Raw genomic sequence first — 27,299 nt, forward strand, 5'->3', positions numbered from 1 at the left:
TTGTAAGTATTCAGAAAATCAAACTAACAGTGGCTTGAGTCAGTAAGGATTTATTTGTCTCATTACAATTAAAAGACAGAAAACAGGAGACTGTATCTCCTTTCTGAATGATGTCGTCAAAGACCCTGGCCCTTTCTATCTTCAGTTCCATCACCTTTAGCCTCATACCTTGGACTCACGGTCACAATATGGCCACCACAGTACCGATGTCACTGTCACATTTAAGGCATAAAGAAGTTGGTAAAGGGGAGGAAGCGAGGGTAGCGCCAGCCACGTCTGTCCCTTTAGTAAGAAAGAAAAGCTTTTCTGGAAATCTCACGGTAGACTTCTGTTTATGCCATATTGGCCAGGACAGATTCACGTGGTCACTCCTGGCCGTAGGGAGGTAGAAAGAGAGTATTTCTTTCTAAAAAGCTAGTATTTCTAGCCTCTCTGGTGGAAAACTGGGAATGGAGAAGAGGGAGGGGAATGTGTTTTAGACTAGTAAAATTTCACTGTTTGCCATGCTTTTCCTTGTACAAACGTGAAAGACATTCTTAGGTAAAGAAATAAAATAACCGATTTTATGCATAATAAAGAAGAACCTAAACAATGTATGACTCCTATTTCAACTTTCTTCATGTACAAAGCATGTAGTTGCTTAAGTTTTCACTTCATCTCAGAAAACAAAGAAAATGGATGTTCTACCTTAAATGATGTGTGGCCTTCAGGAACTAAAAGATCTTCATGGCATGTTGACTCATTTGGTTTTACTACATGTAAGAGAAGGACATTGAGGGTAGGGGATGAGGGAAAGATGGAAAACACGCTATATGATCATTTACTCTCCGGATTTAGAACTTTAAAGATTCCTGGTTTGAAGTTCAGGATATTTGGCAAGGTACTTTTTCTCTACTATTCCTCCTTCCTTTAAATGCCCAGTTAAACACATACTTCACACACACACACACACACACACACACACACACACACACACACACACACAAAATGATATAAATAGTTGCCACCAGCATAAGGTAAGGAAACAATTACCTAAATGTTGGCATGAGCAAAGGAAGGTTGTGGCTGAATCCCGAATGCCCAGGAAAAGAGGGAAATTATTGTTTTCCTACGGAATACAAATCTCTTTTAAGTTACCAGATTTGAAAATTGAATTTATGCAGCAGTATTTCAGGGAACAGTGGTCAGATTTATGATGACATAAAATTCATTCAATTTTAGAGGAAAAAAAAAATCCAGCTTCTTCTTTGTTATCCACAGAACCTATTTTACCCAACCAGGCAAAATAAGCTTAACCTTGACAAATTTTCTTCCTGCAGCAAATGCTTGCATCGACTGGCAGATTTTCCTGGCTGTGGATTTGTAATTACTTTCTGAATTTTGAAGAACAGATTAAATGACTACATAAGGATCTAAATAATATCATCCACAAATCTTTCTGCTAACTGATTACTATGAGTTATTATTAAATGAGTTTTCTACCTTTCATAAGCATTTCCTATGCTGGTCCATCCCTTGCAATACTACATATTGCCTCTGACAAATAATTCAAAAATAAAATATGAGCTTCAAAGAAAATAAAGTTAACTATATGACAGAATGATTTCAAGGAAGATTTTTATAATATCTTGGAAGAACTTTAAACATACATTTTCCAAGGCAAAAAGATAGCAGCCTTTAAGGGTTGTACATGAATGTTAAAATAAATTTTATCCAAAGAACGAAAGTCCTTATAAGCTGTGATGTTTATAGATTTAGCATTTTAACTTTAATAACTTGGGTTGCAACTGTGATAGAAATAATCTGTAAATATCACGTAGAGGCAAAATGCATTCTCTTCTCCCAGGCTGACACGGACTTCTAATCTGCCAGCCAAAGGGCATAGTTTGACTTCTCTATGGCAAGCTTGTTTTTTTTGTTTTTTTTTTTTGTTTTTTTTTTTGTTTTTCATTTATTGCAGCATCTGAAGAAAGCACACACTGTGCACCGCTGGGTAATGCAGTTGTCCTAGACTTTAATAAATTTGCTTTTCCAAGCTATTTGCAGATTTCTATCGTATCCACAATCTTAGACATTAAGGTTGAGAGATACACAGAGACTTCATGAAGTTCTACTTTATATTAATCCCCCTTGGCAAACTCCTATAGTACAATGTTTTATATTTAGAAAGTACATTCTAATCACTTCTGTTTATCTTCTCAATATCCGTAAGGATGGAATAAGTTCTGGACAGGGGAAGTGTTGGCTAATATTGAAGACAGAAAAGTCTGCTGGGCTTTCATAGAGATTTTATAACAGCGAGCAGAATTTGAGAAGACAGAAGATCATGTTGTTGAAAATACCTTAATAAAGTCGGACAGACAAGGAGGCAGAAATGAGAACATAATGCTAGAACCCAGAGAAAGAGAAACACCTACTAGACCTACTGGCTTCTAAGCTTGGAGAGTAACAATAGCCCATAATTGGTGAATTAGTGTGCTGCGCACTAGGATAAGCATTTTACATCATTTACTGTCACTCAAATCTCATGACAGTCCTGTGAGAAATACATCCTCACCATTTTCAGATAAGGAGAAAAGGTCTGTGGAAATTGCTCAACAGAAGTTAGGTCCCTTCTGGGGCACCTGGCTGGTTCAGTGGGTAGAGCATGCCTGAGTTCAAGTCCCACGTTGGGTATTGGGCCTACTTAAAAAAAAAAAAAAATTAGGTCCCTTCTCTGCTATTCTCCATTATGATGATGCCTAACAAATGACGACCATTCATTTGGTCATCCTTGATTTCATTCTACAAGTATTTAATGCACATCTCCTTAGTGCTGAGATAAAGTGCTAATTATTGAGAATACCAGAATAAGGAAGACAGACCCAAGACCTACCTTCACAGGGTTAACTTTGTTAGTCAAATGTAGCACAGAGTCCATGTTCAAGAAATGATAATAGCTAATACTTACATAACGTATGTTATACACCAGGCACTGGTCTGTGTTTGACATATATTAAAATTCCCCCAGCAACTCTATAATGTAAGTATTACCACCACTTCACAGATGAGGAAACTGTAATTTACCAAGAGTTACATTCCTTGTAATTAACAAAGTCAGGATTTGAACCCAAGTGGTCTAACTTGAGGGACCATGATCTTAACTAATCTTCCATTCTTTCTCTCTAAAATTGCTTATTAGAATAGTTTGATTAGAACCCTCTCTCGTTGACTCCTAGGGCTGTAGGATGTTAACTGAAGGCTATACTTTTCTAAAAGAGTTCAAGATGAAAAAAGGAAGACATAAATAACATCTACCCCTGAGAGTATAGGGAAAAGGGGACTTGTGGAGGATATAATAAAGCAGAGAGGTCAGGATAAGAACACACCCAAGGATAAAATAAACATGGTCCATGACTTCCTAGGGCTCACAGTTTGGCAGAGCAGTCCTCTGGGATTACATCATAAGGGACCAACCTGCCCTATGGGGACAGGAAATTGTTCTCTGAGGAAATGATGTTTGAGATGACCTGAAGAATTTGGGACAAGTTCCCCAAGGGTAGAGGGAACAATCTGTAGAAGTCATGGGGCAGAAGAAAGCACAGCATAACCAAAGAACTGAGAGAAATCCATTTGGCTGAACATAGAGATGAAAGAGGAGTATGGCATCAGAAAGAAATGTGATGTTGATCAAGAGAGCAGACCATAGAGAACCTTGTAAGCCATGTTGAGGCTCTGGACTTTATTCTAATGCCAAGAATAAGCTACTGATGACAGAGGAGAGTCATTGTGGTGAATTTGCCTTTTGAAATGACTATTTTGCCAAAGAGTAGAGAACAAATTAAAAAGGGAGACATTTATGTAACAAGACCCATTAGGGGAGGAGCTAAGATGATCGAATAGTAGGAGGTCCCCAGGCTTGCCTCATCCTGGAACACAGCTAGTTAAGTATCAAATCATTCTGAAAACCCAAGAAACCAGTCTGAGGTCTAACAGAACAAAAGGCACAACAAGAAGAAAAGAAGCAGCCACATCTTGGAAGGTAGAAGTCCAAGAGACGTGAGTAGGGGAGAAGAGGAATGTGGGTGCTACAGAGGGGAGGAAGTCCTGGTCACAGAACAAAGGTGAGGGGAGGAGTGCACAGGGGTTCCCACAAGGAGAACACTTCCCCAAAAACAATGACTGGAAAAATGAGAGAGGCTGATTTTTTTTAGTTTCTACAACCAGCAGGGCTCAAAGGCTGGAGTTTTAGAGGTCCACAGTGTGGCTGGAGCCCAGCAGGCGCTGCCATGCTCCTGTGGAAGAGGGCAGATAGCCCTATAGAGGATGGCAGGATCTAAGGATCCCCTAGGACGCACTGGGAGAGATGGTTCCCCCTTCTTGGAGTGTATCTGGGAGAGGTGGCATTGCTTCTCCAGGGACAGAAGAGCCAGTGGACACCATTACATCCCTCGCCCCTCAACATAGGCACAGAGACCCCTGCTGAGGGTGGCTAACCTGGACCCTGGCTCTTTGCTGAGCTTTATTCCAAATTCCACACCCACGTGCTTTGGAGCCACTGCCCTTCTGGTACAAACTGGTACCAGTCCCAGTGCCACAAGCCCCTCCCCCAGAGGACCAGCACAGATCCATGCCACGCCAGCATCCCTAAAGTTTGCAGTTTTAAAACTCAGCCACCTGCCTGGGATAGAACACAGGTGCACTGTACTGCCAGACAGACAGATAGCCTGGACACAGGGTGAAGGCAGGAATCTGAGGGATGCCTGGGACACATGAGAGAAGGCTGTTTGTTCTTCTAGGAGGGCTTTGGGAAAGTAGTGGGCGTGATGTAGCCTCTCCAACGATGAGGGCGGGGGCTGGTGCCATTTCTCCCCCAGGCTCTCAGTATAAACTAACTTCAGTAAGCAGCACGGCACCAACAGTGGTGGCCTAAAGGGCTTACACCGAGCCCCACATACCTGCACTCTGTAGATGCTGCTCTTCTAGAGCAAGCATGCCTGAGAACCAGAGCAGGGCCCAACCCTCCCACGCCCACCCAAGATCAGCACAAATCCTCCGCACCATGTCCATTGACCATAGAGTCCTGCAAAGTTTCAGCTCTAGGAAATAGCATCAGGTCTCTTTTCGACAGCAGACCAGAGCACACCTAGAGAAAATTCAGCACACCCTGGCCAAGGTCCAAACACTCCCCACTGCGGTCTGGGAGAAACTCTGCCGATGACTGACTTGAGGGATAGAGCAGCCAAAAGACAGCAAACAGCACGCACACACCACACACACTTCCTGAAGCAGAAGGCCCTGGACACTCTCTGACTTCTTCTTTATAAAGCCATTACTCTCAGGAGCAGGAAACACAACAGGTGTTCCTATCACACAGAAGAAGACAGAGACCTAGACAAAATGCCAAGATGGGGGAATTCATCTCAGAAGAAAGAACAAGAAAAGGTCGCGGCCAGGGATCTAATCAAAACAGACATAACTAATATGCCTGTTCCAGAATATAAAGCAATAATCATAAAGATACTAGTTGGGCTTCAGAAAAGCATGAAAAACACCAGGGAGTCCCTTGCTGCAGAGACAAAAGAGCTAAAATCTAGCCGGGACAAAATAAAAAATGTGACCAAGATGTGAAACTGACTGGATGTAATGACCACAAGGATGGAAGAAGCAGAGGAACAAAATGTGATACAGAAGATAGAATCATGGAAAGGGGTGCCTGGGTCGCTCAGTCAGTTAAGGGTCTGCCTTCGGCTAGATCATGATCCCAGGGTCCTGGGATTGAGCCCCATATCAGCAGGGAGCCTGCTTCTCTGTCTGCCTCTCTCCCTCCCTCTTTCTCTGTTTCTCTCTGACAAATAAATAAATAAAATCTTAAAAAAAAAAAAAAAAAGGTAGGGAGCCTGCCTCTCCCTCTCCCTCGGCCTGCTGTTCCCCCTGCTTGTGTTCTCTCTCTCTGTGTGTCAAATAAATAAATAAAATCTAAAAAGAAGAAGAAGAAGAAGAAAGAGAAGAATGGAAAATAATGAAGCTAAACAAAAGAGAGGAGAATTTGGGATCGTAAAGGTAGACTTAGGGAACCCAGTGCCCGCATAAATCATAATAATGTCTGTATCATAACAGAAGAAGGAAATAATAAAGATTAGAGCAGAAATAAATGATAAGGAAACAAACAAACAACAACAACAAAAACCTAGGAGAACGGATCAAAGAAAGCAGGAGCGGCTTCTTTGGAAAAATTAATAAAACTGATAAACCCCCTAGCTAGATTTATCAAAAAGAAAGGAAAAAGGACCCAAATAAATAAAATCATGAATGAGAGGGGAGAGATCACAACCAACACCACAGAAATACAAACAATTTCAAGATAATATTTTTTAAAAGATTTTATTTAGTCATTTTAGAGAGAGAAAAAGAGAGAGCACAAACAGGGGTGGGGCAGAAAGAGAGGGAGAAGCAGACTCCTCTTGAGCCAGGAGCCCAGCAAGGGACTTCATCCCAGGACCTAGAGATTATGACCTGAGCTGAAGGCAGACACTTAACTGACTGAGCCACTCAGGCATTCCCAATTATAAGAGAATATTTTGAAAAATTATGACAATGAATTGGGCAAGCTGGAAGAAATGGATGAATTCCTAGAAACATATAAACTACCAAAGTGAAACAAGAAGAAATAGAAAACTTGAACAGATTACTAAACAGCAAAGAAATTGAATCAGTAACAAAAATCTCCCAAAAAACAAAAGTCCCTGTCCAGGGACAGATGGCTTCCCAGGGGAATTCTACCAAACATTTAAAGAAAAGGAGCACCTGGGTGGCTCAGTTGGTTAAGCCTGTACCTTCAGGTCATGATTCCAGGGTCCAGGGATAGAGTCCCGCCTAGAGCTCCTTGCTCAGCAGGGAGTCTGTTTCTCCCTCTCCCTTTGCCCTTCCTCTACCTCAACCCTACCCACCCCCACACCGTCATGCTTTCTCTCTTTCTTTTTCAAATAAATAAATGAAATCTTTCTAAAAAAAAAAAAAAAAGTACATACTCTTTTCAAACTGTTCCAAAAAACAGAAATAGAAGGAAAACATCCAAACTCATTCTACAAGGCCAGCATTACCCTGATTCCAAAACCAAACACCCCACTTAAAAGAATCATAGACCAATACCCCTGATGAACAGGGATGTAAAAATTCTCAACAAAATTCTAGCAAATTGAATTCAACAGTACATTAAAAGAATTATTCTCCATGATCAAGTGGGATTTATTCTTGGTTTGCAAGGTGGTTCAACATTTGCAAGTCAATCAACGTGATACACCACATTAATAAAACAAATTAAAAGAACCATATGATTCTTTCAACAGATGCAGAAAAAGCATCTGACAAGGTATAGCATCCATTCTTGACAAAAACCCTCAACAAAGTGGGGATAGAGCAAACATATCTCAACATCATAAAGCCCATATACAAAAGACCCACAGCTAATATAATCCTGAATGGGGAAAAACTTGAGAGCTTTTCCTCTATAATCAGGAACAAGACAGGGATGTCCACTCTCACCATTGTTATTTAACACAGCACTAGAAGTCCTAGCCTCAGCGTCAGACAGCACAAAGAAATAAAAGGCATCAAAACTGGCAAGAATGAAATCAAACCTTCACTATTCACAGATGACAGGATACTTTATGTAGAAACCCAAATGACTCCACTGAAAAATTGCCAAAAATGATACATAAGTTCAGTAAAGTCACAGGATCAACATACAGAAATCTGTTGCATTTCTATACAACAATAATGAAGCAGCAGACAGAGAAATCAAGGAATCAGTCCCATTTACAATTGCACCAAAAACCATAAGATAGGGGTGCCTGGGTGGCTCAGTGGGTTAAAGCCTCTGCCTTTGGCTTGGGTCATGATCTCGGGGTCCTGGGATCAAGCCTTACATCGGGCTCTCTGCTCAGCAGGGAGCCTGCTTCCTCCTCTGTCTCTCTCTGCCTGCCTCTCTGCCTACTTGTGATCTCTGTCTAATAAATAAATAGAATCTTTTAAAAAAATTAAAAACTGTAAGATATCTAGGAATAAACCTAACCAAAGAGGTAACTGATCTGTACTCTGAAAACTATGGAACACTGATGAAAGAAATTGAAGAGGATACAAAAAATGGAAAGACAATCCATGCTCATGGATTGGAAGAAGAAATATGGTTAAAATGTCTATATTACCCAAAGCAAACTATAAATTTGATGCAATCCCTATCAAAATACTACCATCATTTCTCACAGACCTAGAAAAAAACAATCCAAAAGTTTGTATGGAACCAGAAAAGACCCTGAATAGCCAAAGCAATCTTTGGAGGTATCACAATTCTGGATTTCAAGTTGTATTACAAAGTTGTAGTGATCGAGACAGTGTGGTACTGGCACAAAAATGACACGTAGATCAATGAAAGAGAATAGAAAACTCAGAAATGAAAACATAACTCTGTGGTCAACTAATCTTTAACAAAGCAGGAAAGAATATCGAATGGAAAGAAGAGTCTCTTCAACAAATGGTGTTGGGAAAACTGGACAGTAACGTTCAGAAGAATGTAACTGGACCACTTTCTTATACCATACACAAAAATAAATTCCAAATGGATGAAAGACCTAAAAAGCAGAAAGCCATCAAAATCCTAGAGGAGAACACAGGCAGCAACCTCTTCGACATCAGCTGTAGCAACTTCTTACTAGATATGTCTCCTTAGGCAAGGGAAACGAAGGCAAAAATGAAGTAGTGGTACTTCATCAAGACAAAAAACTTCTGGGCGCCTGGGTGGCTCAGTGGGTTAAAGCCTCTGCCTTCGGCTCAGGTCATGATCTCAGGGTCCTGGGATCGAGCCCCACATCGGGCTCTCTGCTCAAATGATATAAATAGTTGCCACCAGCATAAGGTAAGGAAACAATTACCTAAATGTTGGCATGAGCAAAGGAAGGTTGTGGCTGAATCCCGAATGCCCAGGAAAAGAGGGAAATTATTGTTTTCCTACGGAATACAAATCTCTTTTAAGTTACCAGATTTGAAAATTGAATTTATGCAGCAGTATTTCAGGGAACAGTGGTCAGATTTATGATGACATAAAATTCATTCAATTTTAGAGGAAAAAAAAAATCCAGCTTCTTCTTTGTTATCCACAGAACCTATTTTACCCAACCAGGCAAAATAAGCTTAACCTTGACAAATTTTCTTCCTGCAGCAAATGCTTGCATCGACTGGCAGATTTTCCTGGCTGTGGATTTGTAATTACTTTCTGAATTTTGAAGAACAGATTAAATGACTACATAAGGATCTAAATAATATCATCCACAAATCTTTCTGCTAACTGATTACTATGAGTTATTATTAAATGAGTTTTCTACCTTTCATAAGCATTTCCTATGCTGGTCCATCCCTTGCAATACTACATATTGCCTCTGACAAATAATTCAAAAATAAAATATGAGCTTCAAAGAAAATAAAGTTAACTATATGACAGAATGATTTCAAGGAAGATTTTTATAATATCTTGGAAGAACTTTAAACATACATTTTCCAAGGCAAAAAGATAGCAGCCTTTAAGGGTTGTACATGAATGTTAAAATAAATTTTATCCAAAGAACGAAAGTCCTTATAAGCTGTGATGTTTATAGATTTAGCATTTTAACTTTAATAACTTGGGTTGCAACTGTGATAGAAATAATCTGTAAATATCACGTAGAGGCAAAATGCATTCTCTTCTCCCAGGCTGACACGGACTTCTAATCTGCCAGCCAAAGGGCATAGTTTGACTTCTCTATGGCAAGCTTGTTTTTTTTGTTTTTTTTTTTTGTTTTTTTTTTTGTTTTTCATTTATTGCAGCATCTGAAGAAAGCACACACTGTGCACCGCTGGGTAATGCAGTTGTCCTAGACTTTAATAAATTTGCTTTTCCAAGCTATTTGCAGATTTCTATCGTATCCACAATCTTAGACATTAAGGTTGAGAGATACACAGAGACTTCATGAAGTTCTACTTTATATTAATCCCCCTTGGCAAACTCCTATAGTACAATGTTTTATATTTAGAAAGTACATTCTAATCACTTCTGTTTATCTTCTCAATATCCGTAAGGATGGAATAAGTTCTGGACAGGGGAAGTGTTGGCTAATATTGAAGACAGAAAAGTCTGCTGGGCTTTCATAGAGATTTTATAACAGCGAGCAGAATTTGAGAAGACAGAAGATCATGTTGTTGAAAATACCTTAATAAAGTCGGACAGACAAGGAGGCAGAAATGAGAACATAATGCTAGAACCCAGAGAAAGAGAAACACCTACTAGACCTACTGGCTTCTAAGCTTGGAGAGTAACAATAGCCCATAATTGGTGAATTAGTGTGCTGCGCACTAGGATAAGCATTTTACATCATTTACTGTCACTCAAATCTCATGACAGTCCTGTGAGAAATACATCCTCACCATTTTCAGATAAGGAGAAAAGGTCTGTGGAAATTGCTCAACAGAAGTTAGGTCCCTTCTGGGGCACCTGGCTGGTTCAGTGGGTAGAGCATGCCTGAGTTCAAGTCCCACGTTGGGTATTGGGCCTACTTAAAAAAAAAAAAAAAATTAGGTCCCTTCTCTGCTATTCTCCATTATGATGATGCCTAACAAATGACGACCATTCATTTGGTCATCCTTGATTTCATTCTACAAGTATTTAATGCACATCTCCTTAGTGCTGAGATAAAGTGCTAATTATTGAGAATACCAGAATAAGGAAGACAGACCCAAGACCTACCTTCACAGGGTTAACTTTGTTAGTCAAATGTAGCACAGAGTCCATGTTCAAGAAATGATAATAGCTAATACTTACATAACGTATGTTATACACCAGGCACTGGTCTGTGTTTGACATATATTAAAATTCCCCCAGCAACTCTATAATGTAAGTATTACCACCACTTCACAGATGAGGAAACTGTAATTTACCAAGAGTTACATTCCTTGTAATTAACAAAGTCAGGATTTGAACCCAAGTGGTCTAACTTGAGGGACCATGATCTTAACTAATCTTCCATTCTTTCTCTCTAAAATTGCTTATTAGAATAGTTTGATTAGAACCCTCTCTCGTTGACTCCTAGGGCTGTAGGATGTTAACTGAAGGCTATACTTTTCTAAAAGAGTTCAAGATGAAAAAAGGAAGACATAAATAACATCTACCCCTGAGAGTATAGGGAAAAGGGGACTTGTGGAGGATATAATAAAGCAGAGAGGTCAGGATAAGAACACACCCAAGGATAAAATAAACATGGTCCATGACTTCCTAGGGCTCACAGTTTGGCAGAGCAGTCCTCTGGGATTACATCATAAGGGACCAACCTGCCCTATGGGGACAGGAAATTGTTCTCTGAGGAAATGATGTTTGAGATGACCTGAAGAATTTGGGACAAGTTCCCCAAGGGTAGAGGGAACAATCTGTAGAAGTCATGGGGCAGAAGAAAGCACAGCATAACCAAAGAACTGAGAGAAATCCATTTGGCTGAACATAGAGATGAAAGAGGAGTATGGCATCAGAAAGAAATGTGATGTTGATCAAGAGAGCAGACCATAGAGAACCTTGTAAGCCATGTTGAGGCTCTGGACTTTATTCTAATGCCAAGAATAAGCTACTGATGACAGAGGAGAGTCATTGTGGTGAATTTGCCTTTTGAAATGACTATTTTGCCAAAGAGTAGAGAACAAATTAAAAAGGGAGACATTTATGTAACAAGACCCATTAGGGGAGGAGCTAAGATGATCGAATAGTAGGAGGTCCCCAGGCTTGCCTCATCCTGGAACACAGCTAGTTAAGTATCAAATCATTCTGAAAACCCAAGAAACCAGTCTGAGGTCTAACAGAACAAAAGGCACAACAAGAAGAAAAGAAGCAGCCACATCTTGGAAGGTAGAAGTCCAAGAGACGTGAGTAGGGGAGAAGAGGAATGTGGGTGCTACAGAGGGGAGGAAGTCCTGGTCACAGAACAAAGGTGAGGGGAGGAGTGCACAGGGGTTCCCACAAGGAGAACACTTCCCCAAAAACAATGACTGGAAAAATGAGAGAGGCTGATTTTTTTTAGTTTCTACAACCAGCAGGGCTCAAAGGCTGGAGTTTTAGAGGTCCACAGTGTGGCTGGAGCCCAGCAGGCGCTGCCATGCTCCTGTGGAAGAGGGCAGATAGCCCTATAGAGGATGGCAGGATCTAAGGATCCCCTAGGACGCACTGGGAGAGATGGTTCCCCCTTCTTGGAGTGTATCTGGGAGAGGTGGCATTGCTTCTCCAGGGACAGAAGAGCCAGTGGACACCATTACATCCCTCGCCCCTCAACATAGGCACAGAGACCCCTGCTGAGGGTGGCTAACCTGGACCCTGGCTCTTTGCTGAGCTTTATTCCAAATTCCACACCCACGTGCTTTGGAGCCACTGCCCTTCTGGTACAAACTGGTACCAGTCCCAGTGCCACAAGCCCCTCCCCCAGAGGACCAGCACAGATCCATGCCACGCCAGCATCCCTAAAGTTTGCAGTTTTAAAACTCAGCCACCTGCCTGGGATAGAACACAGGTGCACTGTACTGCCAGACAGACAGATAGCCTGGACACAGGGTGAAGGCAGGAATCTGAGGGATGCCTGGGACACATGAGAGAAGGCTGTTTGTTCTTCTAGGAGGGCTTTGGGAAAGTAGTGGGCGTGATGTAGCCTCTCCAACGATGAGGGCGGGGGCTGGTGCCATTTCTCCCCCAGGCTCTCAGTATAAACTAACTTCAGTAAGCAGCACGGCACCAACAGTGGTGGCCTAAAGGGCTTACACCGAGCCCCACATACCTGCACTCTGTAGATGCTGCTCTTCTAGAGCAAGCATGCCTGAGAACCAGAGCAGGGCCCAACCCTCCCACGCCCACCCAAGATCAGCACAAATCCTCCGCACCATGTCCATTGACCATAGAGTCCTGCAAAGTTTCAGCTCTAGGAAATAGCATCAGGTCTCTTTTCGACAGCAGACCAGAGCACACCTAGAGAAAATTCAGCACACCCTGGCCAAGGTCCAAACACTCCCCACTGCGGTCTGGGAGAAACTCTGCCGATGACTGACTTGAGGGATAGAGCAGCCAAAAGACAGCAAACAGCACGCACACACCACACACACTTCCTGAAGCAGAAGGCCCTGGACACTCTCTGACTTCTTCTTTATAAAGCCATTACTCTCAGGAGCAGGAAACACAACAGGTGTTCCTATCACACAGAAGAAGACAGAGACCTAGACAAAATGCCAAGATGGGGGAATTCATCTCAGAAGAAAGAACAAGAAAAGGTCGCGGCCAGGGATCTAATCAAAACAGACATAACTAATATGCCTGTTCCAGAATATAAAGCAATAATCATAAAGATACTAGTTGGGCTTCAGAAAAGCATGAAAAACACCAGGGAGTCCCTTGCTGCAGAGACAAAAGAGCTAAAATCTAGCCGGGACAAAATAAAAAATGTGACCAAGATGTGAAACTGACTGGATGTAATGACCACAAGGATGGAAGAAGCAGAGGAACAAAATGTGATACAGAAGATAGAATCATGGAAAGGGGTGCCTGGGTCGCTCAGTCAGTTAAGGGTCTGCCTTCGGCTAGATCATGATCCCAGGGTCCTGGGATTGAGCCCCATATCAGCAGGGAGCCTGCTTCTCTGTCTGCCTCTCTCCCTCCCTCTTTCTCTGTTTCTCTCTGACAAATAAATAAATAAAATCTTAAAAAAAAAAAAAAAAAGGTAGGGAGCCTGCCTCTCCCTCTCCCTCGGCCTGCTGTTCCCCCTGCTTGTGTTCTCTCTCTCTGTGTGTCAAATAAATAAATAAAATCTAAAAAGAAGAAGAAGAAGAAGAAAGAGAAGAATGGAAAATAATGAAGCTAAACAAAAGAGAGGAGAATTTGGGATCGTAAAGGTAGACTTAGGGAACCCAGTGCCCGCATAAATCATAATAATGTCTGTATCATAACAGAAGAAGGAAATAATAAAGATTAGAGCAGAAATAAATGATAAGGAAACAAACAAACAACAACAACAAAAACCTAGGAGAACGGATCAAAGAAAGCAGGAGCGGCTTCTTTGGAAAAATTAATAAAACTGATAAACCCCCTAGCTAGATTTATCAAAAAGAAAGGAAAAAGGACCCAAATAAATAAAATCATGAATGAGAGGGGAGAGATCACAACCAACACCACAGAAATACAAACAATTTCAAGATAATATTTTTTAAAAGATTTTATTTAGTCATTTTAGAGAGAGAAAAAGAGAGAGCACAAACAGGGGTGGGGCAGAAAGAGAGGGAGAAGCAGACTCCTCTTGAGCCAGGAGCCCAGCAAGGGACTTCATCCCAGGACCTAGAGATTATGACCTGAGCTGAAGGCAGACACTTAACTGACTGAGCCACTCAGGCATTCCCAATTATAAGAGAATATTTTGAAAAATTATGACAATGAATTGGGCAAGCTGGAAGAAATGGATGAATTCCTAGAAACATATAAACTACCAAAGTGAAACAAGAAGAAATAGAAAACTTGAACAGATTACTAAACAGCAAAGAAATTGAATCAGTAACAAAAATCTCCCAAAAAACAAAAGTCCCTGTCCAGGGACAGATGGCTTCCCAGGGGAATTCTACCAAACATTTAAAGAAAAGGAGCACCTGGGTGGCTCAGTTGGTTAAGCCTGTACCTTCAGGTCATGATTCCAGGGTCCAGGGATAGAGTCCCGCCTAGAGCTCCTTGCTCAGCAGGGAGTCTGTTTCTCCCTCTCCCTTTGCCCTTCCTCTACCTCAACCCTACCCACCCCCACACCGTCATGCTTTCTCTCTTTCTTTTTCAAATAAATAAATGAAATCTTTCTAAAAAAAAAAAAAAAAGTACATACTCTTTTCAAACTGTTCCAAAAAACAGAAATAGAAGGAAAACATCCAAACTCATTCTACAAGGCCAGCATTACCCTGATTCCAAAACCAAACACCCCACTTAAAAGAATCATAGACCAATACCCCTGATGAACAGGGATGTAAAAATTCTCAACAAAATTCTAGCAAATTGAATTCAACAGTACATTAAAAGAATTATTCTCCATGATCAAGTGGGATTTATTCTTGGTTTGCAAGGTGGTTCAACATTTGCAAGTCAATCAACGTGATACACCACATTAATAAAACAAATTAAAAGAACCATATGATTCTTTCAACAGATGCAGAAAAAGCATCTGACAAGGTATAGCATCCATTCTTGACAAAAACCCTCAACAAAGTGGGGATAGAGCAAACATATCTCAACATCATAAAGCCCATATACAAAAGACCCACAGCTAATATAATCCTGAATGGGGAAAAACTTGAGAGCTTTTCCTCTATAATCAGGAACAAGACAGGGATGTCCACTCTCACCATTGTTATTTAACACAGCACTAGAAGTCCTAGCCTCAGCGTCAGACAGCACAAAGAAATAAAAGGCATCAAAACTGGCAAGAATGAAATCAAACCTTCACTATTCACAGATGACAGGATACTTTATGTAGAAACCCAAATGACTCCACTGAAAAATTGCCAAAAATGATACATAAGTTCAGTAAAGTCACAGGATCAACATACAGAAATCTGTTGCATTTCTATACAACAATAATGAAGCAGCAGACAGAGAAATCAAGGAATCAGTCCCATTTACAATTGCACCAAAAACCATAAGATAGGGGTGCCTGGGTGGCTCAGTGGGTTAAAGCCTCTGCCTTTGGCTTGGGTCATGATCTCGGGGTCCTGGGATCAAGCCTTACATCGGGCTCTCTGCTCAGCAGGGAGCCTGCTTCCTCCTCTGTCTCTCTCTGCCTGCCTCTCTGCCTACTTGTGATCTCTGTCTAATAAATAAATAGAATCTTTTAAAAAAATTAAAAACTGTAAGATATCTAGGAATAAACCTAACCAAAGAGGTAACTGATCTGTACTCTGAAAACTATGGAACACTGATGAAAGAAATTGAAGAGGATACAAAAAATGGAAAGACAATCCATGCTCATGGATTGGAAGAAGAAATATGGTTAAAATGTCTATATTACCCAAAGCAAACTATAAATTTGATGCAATCCCTATCAAAATACTACCATCATTTCTCACAGACCTAGAAAAAAACAATCCAAAAGTTTGTATGGAACCAGAAAAGACCCTGAATAGCCAAAGCAATCTTTGGAGGTATCACAATTCTGGATTTCAAGTTGTATTACAAAGTTGTAGTGATCGAGACAGTGTGGTACTGGCACAAAAATGACACGTAGATCAATGAAAGAGAATAGAAAACTCAGAAATGAAAACATAACTCTGTGGTCAACTAATCTTTAACAAAGCAGGAAAGAATATCGAATGGAAAGAAGAGTCTCTTCAACAAATGGTGTTGGGAAAACTGGACAGTAACGTTCAGAAGAATGTAACTGGACCACTTTCTTATACCATACACAAAAATAAATTCCAAATGGATGAAAGACCTAAAAAGCAGAAAGCCATCAAAATCCTAGAGGAGAACACAGGCAGCAACCTCTTCGACATCAGCTGTAGCAACTTCTTACTAGATATGTCTCCTTAGGCAAGGGAAACGAAGGCAAAAATGAAGTAGTGGTACTTCATCAAGACAAAAAACTTCTGGGCGCCTGGGTGGCTCAGTGGGTTAAAGCCTCTGCCTTCGGCTCAGGTCATGATCTCAGGGTCCTGGGATCGAGCCCCACATCGGGCTCTCTGCTCAGCGGGGAGCCTGCTTCCTCCTCTCTCTGCCTGCCTCTCTGCCTACTTGTGATCTCTTTCAAATAAATAAATAAAATCTTAAAAAAAAAAGATAAAAAAAACTTCTGCACGGTGAAGGAAACAATCAAGGAAACTAAAAGGCAACCTTCAGAATGGGAGAAGGTATTTGCAAATGACATATCTGGTAAAGGGTTAGTATCCAAAATCTATAAAGAACTTATCAAACTTAACACCCCAAAACCAAATAACCCAGCTAAAAAATGGGCAGAAGACATGAATAGACATTTTTCCAAAGACATACAGATGGGTTAACAGAAGATGCTCAGTATCACTCATCATCAGAGAAATACAAATCTAAACTATAATGAGGTATCACTCACACCTGTCAAAATGGCTAAAATTAACGATATAGGAAACAACAGTTGTTGGTGAGCAAGTGGAGAAAGGGGAACCCTCTTCCACTGATGGTAGGTATGCAAACTGGTGCAGCCACTGTGGAAAACAGTATGGAGGTTCCTCAAAGAGTTAAAAATAGAGCTACCCTATGATACAGCAATTTGTACCAGTAGGTATTTACTGAAAGGATACAAAAATACTGATTGGAAGGGACACATGCACCCTGATGTTTATAGCAACATTATGAACAATAGCCAAATTATGGAAAGATCCCAAATGTCCACGAATGAAATCTTGCCATTTGCAACAACTTGGATGGAGCCAACATGTGTTTTGCTAATTGAAATAGAGAAAGACAAATAACACATGATTTCACTTTTATGTGGAATTTAAGAAATGAAACAAAGGAACCAAGGGGGAGAAAAAGAGAAAGGCAAACCATAAAACGGACTCAACCGTAGAGAACAGACTGAGGGTTGCTGGAGGGGGACGTGGGTGGGGGGTTGTGTTGAATGGGTGATGGGTTTTGAGGAGGGCACTTGTGTTGAGCACTGGGTATTATATGTAAATGATGAATCACTGAGTTCAACTCCTGAAACTAATATTACATGATATGTTAACTAACTGAAATTTAAATAAAAACTTGAAAAAGAAAAAGAGGCCATTGCCATGGTCTGAGTGAGGTTTGATGGTGGGCTAGATAAGGGTGTTGGCAGTGGGGATGAAGAGGAGAAGGAAGATTCAAAGATAATTAGGAAGTATGTAGGACTTGATGACTGATGGAGAGACAGAACAGAACCAAGGACATCCAGAAGCAGAAGTCTAGTACCTGGGTAATTATCAAATGAATTAATGGAGCAATGCTAGCGTGTTGCCAGGCAGACAGAAGGAGCTGAGGGGTGGGATATAGGACGATTATATGGGCAGCTGGAAGGGAAGGAGGCATTGATGCAGAAGATGACAGTAGAAGAAGTGTCAGTGGGTGTGGGCAGTCTTCAAGCTGGGGAGGGTGGCTCCCCCCTCTCCCCAAAAAATGTTTTTGGCATTTTCGAAAACAATTCTTTTTTTTTTTTTTCTTTTTAACTAATTTGTTTTAGCTATCTGGTGCAGATTAACTGCTGAAAGAAAAATTTGAACAAACATTTCATTTTTTTTTAAGATTTTTATTTATTTATTTGACAGATAGAGATCACAAGCAGGCAGAGAGGCAGGTAGAGAGGAGGGGGGAACCAGGCTCCCAGCCGAGCAGAGAGCCGGATGCAGAGCGTGATCCCAGGACCCTGAGATCATGACCTGAGCTGAAGGCAGAGGCTTAACCCACTGAGCCACCCAGGTGCCCCTGAACAAACATTTTAAAATGGAGAGCAGTTACTAGTCAGTTCACGTATTAAATATTTTCTTTATTAACTCAAATCAACTTTGGGCAGAAATCTCTTGTACTGAAGTCATCACTCCCGACATTAGTTCTCTTCCACAGGAACGGCAGTCCCTGACCTACCTGAAATGCCTTACAAAAGCTTATTTGTAAGACCATTATATGACTCTTATTTTTTTTAAGATTTTATTTACTTGAGAGAGAGAGCACGAGCAGGACTAGGGGGAGAGGGAAAAGGAAACTCCCTGCTGGGCAGGAAGCCCAACATGGGACTCAGGGCTCTATCCCAGGACCCCAAGTTCATGACCTGAGCCCAAGGCAGATGCTTCAGTAACTGAGCCACCCAGGCGCCCTGACCATTCTAAGACTCTTGCAATATAATTTCTAATATAAAAAGTTACAAACTGTGGCTAAGTTTCCAAACTAGCTCATAAGAATTTATTTTAAGCCTTAATATGGTTAGACTAAGACTCTATATAAATCATGTTGAAGAGATTCACCACATTTATTTAACAAACTCAATCAAGTATCTGTGATTCCACAGACTCTGTTTATAAGCTGAGAAGTCAACAATAAACAACACGAAGTCCCTTGCAGTCCAGTTGGAAATAAAAGGTGAGGATCAAAAGTAGTGACAAGAAGATTTTCTTTCCTCTTCTACCTTGACCCCTGTCTCATTTCTCTACCCCAAGAGTGGAAAGCAGAAACTGCAAGGAATGTAGAAGAGCAAAGTTTACTAAAGTAAAAATGTGATAAGCTTCCTTCTCCCCTTCCCAGATGCTGAGCACAGTTTTCCCTTCCTTCCATGGTGTTCATTCTCCCTATGGAATCCCCCTTCCGTGAAAAACTGGAGCCAACCTATCAGTGGCAGGAATGTGAAGTGGGGCAGGGATTGAGAGACGAGGAAAAAAAATGATCTTGAGAGGAGCAAGATGGGGTTACAAGGAAGAGAGAGAGAGGAAAACATGCAGTTCCACCAGGAGGAAAAATGTCATCAAAACCAGTTGCATTTCACATGTAAGATACCCAGATCAACAGATGGTACAGGGTTTACTCTACTTTGTAGGGTTTCCACTGTTTTTTTTTTTCTTTTAAAGAAAAATGATTCTCAGAAAGGCAAGACTGACTTAAGAAAAGCTAGTAAATTAGACTCTTTTCTAATACAAACACCAAAAGGTAATTTCCTAATGAATTATTTGGCCAAGAGCTATACTCTTGTTCTTGAAAACAGACAGAAACTGACTATTGCTAACTTCAGCAGAAAAGGAATTTGTTGGAAAGGTATAGGATAGATCACAGATTGGAGATGAAGGCTGGAGTCCAAAGCTAGAAATTTGATAGGAGCCAGGGAAAGCTACGGAACTGGAAGCAGGCCAAAGTCCGACTGCAGGAAAGGTCTGTTTGGGGTATCTCGAGGGACACCACTATCACTGCTGCCCCCTCCTGCTGTTGGATGTACCTCTGTGTGTCAGTTCAGAACTGTCTCTACGTGACAGTTTCACTTACCCCAGGTTCAAAGCACTGGGCAGCAGCATCTAATTGGCACTGCCCGTAAGGGAATATAGAGAGGGAGTGTCTGGCTCTATCACTTCCAAGAATCACACAGAACAGACTCCATCAAAGTAGATACTGGGCAACCACAGAAAGGACAAATGCCCACTGCATTCTGCTTATGATAATTTACTAAGTGTTATTTTAATGAAGGGGTAGAATTTCAGCCAAGATTTTCAGACATGTTCATAAGGGTAGGAAAGAAACTGCTTGAGGAACCTCCACAAGTTGATTCAAGTAACAGACCCCATCTAGGCCTATCCTTGACTTTGATTTTAAGATCTCAAAGCAAGCATCTTTGTCAAGATTGCTATTTGGCTAGAGGGTGGCATTGTCTCACTAGAAACCCTCAGCCCTGCGAAAGTGTGTGTAGAACCACCTTAATAGACCCATTTTTTGTATGACATGACTGAGTCTCAAAGAGGATGTTTGGCCTATAGTCACACACTATCATTGTAACTGGTTATTATGTAATACAAACAGATTTGGAGTAATTAATTTCTTCTACCTTGTTTACTACAATTGAAGCAAAATATGATTAGTAAAATTATTTTAAAATATGTATTTCTCTTAGGGAATAGTTCACATTTTTTTCCCTCATAAAATGAATGACAGTGATTGGAAAATCCCTGATGGATGAATAGGAAATTTCGTTACAAGAGAAATCGAGTTCTGTTATTAAATTAATTATAAATTGGAATGGATAATGCTATTCAAAGCTTCACATTTCACCTGGAAAGAATCTAATTAACAAGATTGCTTTTTATAAATTAATTTTCTGGCCTATTTCCTTATAAAATTGAAACTAGACCCAAATATATTTGTTCTAGTTGAAATTGAAATTTTTGTATTTGGGATTCTATGTACTGTTATAACACATGTTAAGTTCAAATGAATTTTAGATTAAAATTACAAATATTGAGAACAATAGCTTTGAGGAGCATATAATACCATCATACCAAACTCAATATTTGGGCTTATATCCCCAATCAATTCTAATTGCTTAAGGGAACTTTCTCACAAATCTAATGTTGTGATTTTTTTTTTAAGATTTTATTTATTTATTCAACAGAGAGAGATCACAAGTAGGCAGAGAGGCAGGCAGAGAGAGAAGGGGAAGCAGGCTCCCCGCTGAGCAGAGAGCCCAATGTGGGGCTGGATCCCAGGACCCTGAGATCATGACCTGAGCTGAAAGCAGAGGCTTTAACCCACTGAGCCACCCAGGCGCCCCTGTTGTGATGTTTTGATTAAGGAATCTTTGGGGAAATAAGTTTCTCCATGAGGAAGTTAAGGTGTTAAAGCCAATCAAAATCTTCATATAGCATGCAAAGCAAGGCTTCCTGAGCGTGTTAGCAGGACAACAACACCTCCGTACATAGCCTCTATTTTATCCCAGCTAAGGTGATGATAAAATTCCCTATGAGGTAATTATGAAGTCTGCAAAGTTTGTGTTCTTCTCGGGTGCAAGGCATGCTGGAACCTCAGCAGCAGGAGAGAAGCCCAGGCTTGGCCAAATTCAGGCTGCAGTTGCTGGTCATGGCTGTGGATTTGTGAGCTTGGCAGAACTCTGGGGCTCATCAGTGGTTGGCCAGGGCATGGAGGAAGGGTTTCTGAGTGCTCAAGTTCAGGAGCCAAGGAACTTATCTCCCTCCATTAGGCCAGTAAGCAGGGCGTGGGCTAACTGGATCCAGCGATGGGGAAACCATTGGTAGGAGCTAGTTAGGGTTCCACGGCACGGCTCACTGAAGGGACTCAGGGTGGAGCCACATGGAGAAAAGAGGGCAACTGGGATCCACACCCAGATCCAGGGAGACCCTGAGGGTATAGGGACAGTAATGGAATTCCAAGCTCCTCCTTATACTTCCCACCTCAGGAGGAACAGAGGAAAGACTGAGCCTGCTCCCACATATTTGGGAGTGATCATCAGGAGACAGAGAGTTGAGCAGCTAGGAAAACAGAGGCAAAGTGAGTTAAGGCTGAAATCAGCCTCCTCTTTCTGTGCCCTTTTATCAACTCCAAGTGACCTATCCCCCACTTTGGACCCCCAAGTCCCTATTTCCTTCCATTTCTTGCCCATATCAAAATACTGATAGGATGTTCCTCTTCCTTTTGACCATTAACTGAAATGTACTAAACATTTCAGTGGCTTAGTACCGCTAGCTCATTTTGAAAACTCCCACCTCTAGCTCATGCTATGGAAGAGGTCAAGGGCAGACCTGTTAAACAGGGCCTCCAAGGGACTCTGATGCAAAGGGCTCTGCCCACAAGTAGCTGATCCCAACTAAGGGGTTCTCCTCTCTGGGAAACTGAAATTGAAAGACAGAGAGGTAAGTGGCCAAATGATGGGGCACTGGGACTGAAAAGTCCTATGTAGTCCGGCTGGGGCAGGTGTTTGGGTTCAGGAAGAGCTAAAATGACAGAAGAATAGAAATTACGAGCAAGAGAAAGAGGTCAATGGGCACAGAACACACAGAGCAGGTGCAGAAGGAGGCTCATTTCCTTGTGGCTCTCCAATGCCCAGCTCCAGAGCCCTGAAAGTCTGGCTCAGTGGTGGTTCTGGGGTTCTTGTCCCTGGGTTTCCATGAAATTTCTTCCCCACAAAATTCTTGAGCTGCCTTGAGGAAAATATTGTTCCTTGCAACAAAATGCTCCCTAATCTACAACAAAGCTATAGTGTGTTTAAATCAATGTATTAACTCAACCAATCATTAGATATTAATCTCTGTGTTTAGTTGCAGTTTTTAAGAGATATTTTACTTAGTGGGAGCAGGAGAGAGGAAGTCACAAAATCATTCAGCCCTATTTTTAAAGCTGGCCCTAAAAGTATATCTAATTTCCTCATTTGGTTGGGTTAATGACGGGGGTAGAGATCAGAAGAGATGCCTTCCCTTTTTGTTGCTGTCAGTCTTCTCTCCGCTCCCTCATGTAGACATGGGCACATGTGTGTGCACTTGCTGGAAGCTTCTTTTCTGTCACTATTAGCTGATCTTGTCATGGGCCTGTCCACCAGGATCTGCGGCACACCCGTTCTGCCTTGATGCCTCCAATTCTCACAGCAACCTTCGTCTTTACCTAACAGTCACTCCTTCAGCCCCATGTCCTAGATCCCTAAATACGCTTTTTGTGTTCTCTGATCCATTCATCTTTAATATCTATTAAGACTTCCATCCCATAACTTTCTTATCTCTCTGGAGAATATGGGCCCACACCTTATATATTATTGGACCTAGGGTCATCAATTTTGATAATGTAGCATTGTGGCAAAAGATTCTTTCATTAATAGTGACATATCTGAATGAGGGATCACAGATCTATTTTGAAAACAGCCCTGCTATATTTCTACGTGCTCATGCAATATACCAGAACTAGCTGGCATTTGATAAACATCATTCACTTGTGGAGGGCTTCTTCATTTCCCAGTAGGAAGCTAAGGTTTTCCTCATAGGTGCTGCTATGGTATCCTGCTGAGGCATCACAATGGACTGCAATGACTTGTTTTCAATTACTTGTCTATCTCCTTTGAGACTGAGCTCCTTTCAGAATCTTTAATAGACAGAATGCCAAGTATGGAGACTAAATATGGATTATAATAGGTCCTATAAAGGTTCTATTGTAATAGAACCTTTTGGGGTTCTTAAGAGAATTAAAAGTAAATTAGTTTAAGTGCATGCAAAGCATTTGCAGTACTCCGAGTGTTCCACAATCACTGGCAGTTACTGTTACTAACACGTTAAGATTTTATTTACTTGACAGAGAGAGACACAGCGAGAGAAGGAATACAAGCAGGGGAGTGGGAGAGGGAGAAGCAGGCTTCCTGCAGAGCAGGGAGCCTGATGCGGGGCTGGATCCCAGGACCCTGGGATCATGACCTGAGCTGAAGACAGACACTTAATGACTAAGCCTCCCAGGGGCTCCTAACACTATTATTAATAATAAAATTTGCTTCCTTATAACCAGGTTTCTGTCTGGGTATCTTTGTGTATAATATGCCATTCAGAAATAGGTAGTGCAGAAGGAAATGAAATTTGACAGTTGGAGCAAAATAATGGGTTCATTTTTGGACATTACCTTCACTGCCTGTGAAGAGACCCAGGCATAAAGCTGACTTAAGACACACACCCATAGCTGGGACTAAAATGTCAACTAAATGAAAGAACATTTCATTAATTCATTCAGTGAAAGAGTTCTTGACCTTAATCCTAGCTATTTAATAACTTTGAAAGAATGGATCAAAGCAAACTTATGCTTACTTTAAAATGTAGACACCAGGGGTGCCTGGGTGGCTCAGTCCGATAAGCTTCCAACTCTTGGTTTCAACTCAGGTCATGGTCTCAGGGTTAAATTGAGCCTCATGTTGGGCTGTGCACACTCAAGGTGGAGTCTGAGATTCTTTCCCCGTCTCCCTCTGCCCCTCCCACTCGTGTTCATTCTCTCTCTCCCAAATAAATAAATTTTTGAAAAAAAATAAAGTCTAAAACAAACAATAAAATAAAATAAAATAAAATGTATGCACCATTAGCACTATTAGCACTATTACATTATTAAAAAACTGGAAAATACTGATCCACTATATGTTTTAAAACCTCCTTCACCAAATAATCAGATGCTTATTTAGTACCTTCCATCACAGGGCTTTAAGGGCCTATATAAATCACTGTTCAATGGGCTGCAATCAGTGTTCACTGGGTTGTAATCAGTTTTGGATTCACTGCTCAAACATCCAAACTGACCATGAATGTTCTCTAAACACTTAAGATTCCTGATTTCCTGAGTATCTCTTAAAGACACAGTCCTTAAGTCTCTTTAGTACTGAGATGTCACACCAACTTTTAAAACTCTACATAATCTATTCTGCAACTGTGAAAATGTAGAAGAAGAAGGTGGAGGAGATGGAGGGGGAAGGAAGGAAGGAAGGAAGGAAGGGTAGACGGACAGACAGGAAGACAGAGCTACGTCCATATCACTAAATGGGTAGCAAGTAGGGGGAAATCTTAACTGCTCCTTCCCTTCCTTTTTTTTTTTTTTTTTAATTTTTTAATTTTTATTTTAATTCCAGTATAATTAACATACAGTGTTACATTAGTGCAGTGTACTCCCTTCCCTTTTTATTTATTTATTTATTTTTAAGGATTGTGTTTTTAAGTAATCTCTACACCCAATGTGGGGCTTGAACTTTAACCTGAAATTAAGAGTCACATGCTCTACCAACTTAGCCAGACAGGCAATCCCCTCTTTTTTTTCTTAAAATAAGATGATGAGTGAGAATCATTAAAAAAAATTTTTTTTGATTGGATAATAATCTGCTTTCTCTGGTTCCATCAAAGATAAGGTCTATAGCAGTGATCAAGTGGCAAGACTTAATAACAACACATTTATTTTTAAAGATTTCATTTACTTATTTGACAGAGAGAGATCACAAATAGGTAGAGAGGCAGGCAGAGAGAGAGGGGGAAGCAGGCTCCCTGCTGAGCAGAGAGCCTGATGCAGGGGCTTGATCCCAGGACCCTGAGATCATGACCTGAGCCAAAGGCAGAGGCTTAACCCACTGAGCCACCCAGGTGCCCAATAACAACGCATTTAAAGGGACTTTTCTTTCCTGAAGGTTATTGTCAATCTTTTGTATTCACTAGCATTCCCCTATCTCCTTAAGAAACTCTCTCCCATCACCTCCATCCTTATTTCCTTCCTTTCCTATTAGGGTTTCACCCTAACAACCTCACTTCTTAAAACATATCTGTGCATTTTATTCCAAAAGATTTTAACCGGTAAAGTTAAATTCGAAAATGGTCAAAATCATGTTCCCATTAATAGAAAGCTCGAATTACAGGAAATTGCTCACATCTTTCACCAGTCAAGTTCTGTTGAGTGTAATTCACTGAGACATCACTATGGAAACCACGGGGTGTAGCAGGAGGTAGTACCAGTGACTCAGCAGGCGTCACTTCCAAGTCAGTAGTACCCAGTGCCCTGACCAGATGCCAGGCAAACCCCATACTACGTCTGTTTCATTTTCTAAGTGATATATACATTGACACTGGGGTAAGGTGCAAATCAGACTTCGGATCTGGAGCAGGAAAAATAGCAAGAGAGAAATCAGACTCAAATGATGAAAGAGAAAGAATAAATAAATAAATAAATATACTTCCAGTCTACTCAACTTTGTAAATCAGTGAATGTTGGCCTCGGTGACTAGAATTGATTATTACTCAGGGGAGGCTGTAAGGAAGGATGTTCTTTCCTGCTAGGCTCATTCTTACTGCCTGTAAGTGTAAGATATTGCTAGATAATGAAACAGATTTCTTACCTGGCTTTTTTTTTTTTTTTCCTTAATGAATTAACAACTGCTTAAAATTTGCAGTTTTGAATTCTGATTTAAAAAAAAAAGAAGGATCCCTCTTGTTATTTCTGTAGTGGCTTGGCTACATTTGACCAAAGCAAGGTTTCTCAACAATGACACTCTTGATATTTTGTACCAGATAATTCTTTGCTGTGGCGGTGTTGTCTTATGCATTGCAGGGTATTTAGCAGCATGCCTCCTGGCTTCTACCTACTAGATGCTAGCAAGAACCCTTTCCCCAGCAGGTATAACAATTAAAAAATGTCTCAGACATTGTCAAATGTCCCCAAAGGTACAAAACTGGCCCCCGTTGAGAACCACAGGGCTAAAAGTAAAAAGCCTTGCTCTAAGGTAACTGAGAGCTATAAAGCCAGACTCTTCTTAAACATTTTTAAGAAAAACAAAAAGTAAGGTGTTGTTTTTTTTTTCTTTAAAGATTTTACTTATTTATTTGTCAGAAAGAAAGAAAGAGAGAGGGAGCCCAAGCAGGGAGAGCAGCAGGCAGAGGAGAAGCAGGCTCCCCGTTGAGCTGGGAGCCCAATATGGGACTCAATCTCAGGACTCTGGGATCATGACCTGAGTCGAAGGCAGACACTAAACTGACTGAGGCCCCCAGGCGTCCTGAAGAAGAAGTTTTTTTTATTAAACTCCTAAACTTTAGTGACAGAGGATTAAGACTCATTTCAGAACTGATTCCCATTCCTGGAGCACTTGGATGACTCAGTCAGTTAAGTATCTGCCTTCAGGTCAGGTCATGATCTCAAGGTCCTGGGATGGAACCCGGCAGGCTCCTGCTAAGTGGGGAGCCTGCTTCTCCCTCTCCCTCTGCCCCTCCTCCCTGCTTGTGCTTACTCTCTCTCTTCTCTCTCTCTCAAATAAATAAATAAATAAATAAATATG

This window comes from Enhydra lutris, unplaced genomic scaffold, assembly GCF_002288905.1.
Source record: "Enhydra lutris kenyoni isolate GAN:26980312 unplaced genomic scaffold, ASM228890v2 scaffoldscaffold14, whole genome shotgun sequence".
NCBI lineage: Eukaryota > Metazoa > Chordata > Mammalia > Carnivora > Mustelidae > Enhydra > Enhydra lutris.